The sequence below is a fragment of the Octopus sinensis genome, linkage group LG24 (genome assembly GCF_006345805.1).
Source record: "Octopus sinensis linkage group LG24, ASM634580v1, whole genome shotgun sequence".
Taxonomy (NCBI): domain Eukaryota; kingdom Metazoa; phylum Mollusca; class Cephalopoda; order Octopoda; family Octopodidae; genus Octopus; species Octopus sinensis.
The window spans coordinates 19531166-19533665 of NC_043020.1; positions in this window are offsets into that span (position 1 = coordinate 19531166).

A 2500-nucleotide genomic window follows, 5' to 3' on the forward strand; every position below is an offset into this window, starting at 1 on the left:
TATTTACTAAGCCCTTTATATAATATATATATATATATATATATATATATATATATGGGCAAGTGTCTTGGGCAAGTGTCTTCTGTCTTCTACTATAGCCCGGGCCGACCAATGCCTTGTGAGTGGATTTGGTAGACGGAAACTGAAAGACCTGTCGTAATATTATATATATATAATATAATATATATATGTGTGTGTGTGTGTGTGTCTGTCTGTCTTTGTCCCCCTAGCATTGCTGGTGTGTTTACGTGCCCGTCACATAGCGGTTCGGCAAAAGAGACCGCTAGAATAAGTACTGGGCTTACAAAGAATAAGTCCCGGGGTCGATTTGCTCGACTAAAGGCGGTGCTCCAGCATGGCCGCAGTCAAATGATTGAAACAAGTAAAAGAGTAAAGAGTGAAGAGTATATATATATATATATATTGTGAAGACCTCAACTTTCTGAGATCATTTCTTAGATATTTACTAACATTGCCAAGTCCACCATGGATTACAGGTATATGTAAATGTGAACACTTTCTAGAGTATGCTCGGTATTTAGAAGAATTATTTTTTACCACAATGACGCCAAGTGGTCATCTGATTTCACAACGTTTTTTTTTTTATTTTCGAGTCCCATTTAATATCAAGTTAGATGTGGGTTTTTTGTTTGTTTGTTTGTTTTTTGTTTTTTTTTTGCTTGTTTCCTTTTTTATTTTTAGATTCAATCAAAACTCTGCATGTCGATCATGTATTTAGAAAAGATAACAGGTATGTGAGCATCAATGCACTAATCTTCATCTTCTACCTTCTACCTCTTGCATCTAACTAACGCCTGTTATCCTCTGCTACCACAGTGCTTAAATTCGGTATTTTACGTACCAAACACTGTAAGCTTTGCCAACTCCAATGTCTCTTTACCTTTTCTGTCTCGCTCTTTCTCTTTCACTCTCATCACTTTATCCTCCCCACACACACTCTCTCACTCTCTCTCTCTCTCTCATTCTTTCTCTTTCTCTCCATCAAGAAACCAGTTGTAAAGTTAAGAGTTTTTGCAGAAAACTTGAATGATGTGGTATCAACACTGATTATGCTGCCACGCATGTCAACTAGTGGTTTCACATAATAGCTGATCATAATTAATTTAAAGAGGACGGCAAATTTAGTAGATGCAATTTCAAATAACGGTCGACACCAAGTCTAGTCTCTTTTGCAAACAACTTGCTTCATATGAAGTTTGAATCAATAATGCCTCGGAGAAAAGGCTTTATACCGCGCACACATTTTTATCTAGGTTATAAAAATGATTCACTTCAGTTAAATTGATTCCATCTACTCAGTTTCCAGGCCTTGCATAGAGAAAGGCCTCCTCAGGTTCCACACAACAATACCTGACCAGTTGTGTTCGAATTTAGTGGCTGTTTTAATTTCTAAGTTCCACCAATATTCTTCTAACCCATCAGTCTCAATTTGTTCAACTTCGTCCGTAAGTGATTTTTTTTTTGTTAACCTGTTCCGTAGATGTATGTATATGTATATATGTTTGCATGTACGCATGTATGTATGTGTTTGTGTCAATAATGCTCATACACACACGCACACACATACATACATAACATACATACATACATACATACATACATACATACATACATACATACATACATACATACATACATTATTATTATGGCTGCCCCCTCGTTATCGAGTATGGCCATTGCACGAAGCTTAACTGTTACTGGTGCTGTAATTGAATGTGACTTTTTAGCCCAGCTAAAGATCTACAATGTCTTGTACAGAATTGGCAACTAAAATCTTTACCGGTAATAGCCGGCTGTAGTTGTAACTGGGCTTCATGTACCTTTGCATGTCGTTTAAGTCCTCCCGCCGAATTACACTCTCTTCCACATGCCCGACAGATATGATTACTATGGTGTGTAACACCACCACTAGTGGCCAGGTTGTCACTCATCTGTCTCGCTTTATGACTACGAAGATGACTCTTGAGTCCAGCTTTACTGAGGCAGAGTCCTTTCTGACATCCCTCCTTACTTTCTCATGTGCAACTCGAGATTTCTCAAAAGTGACTGTCCCCTCGTGCACAATCCTTCTCCACCTGCTACGATCAATAGCTATGCCTTCCCATGTGTCAGGAGAGAAGCAAGCATCTCTTAAGGAAACCTTCTGCAAGTCCTTATACCTCTTTTTTGGTTTATGTGGAGGTCGTTCTCCTTTAGCATACATACATACATACATACATACATACATACATACATACATGTAAATCCAAAATTCATATGCTACAAGTGATCACGATATCTAGGACTATAGCAGGGGTGGCCAAACCTCTGCTCGCGAACCACATACGACTCTTTGGCCTTTAATAAGCGGCTCGTAGACTCTTTTTGGATGAGCTCCTTTTTACATCACAGTTTTTATAAAAAGTAAGAAAAATTCCAAGCTTTATAATTATTTACTGGGTATGAATTGAGACCCCCATTGGATTAAAATGTAAGTTTA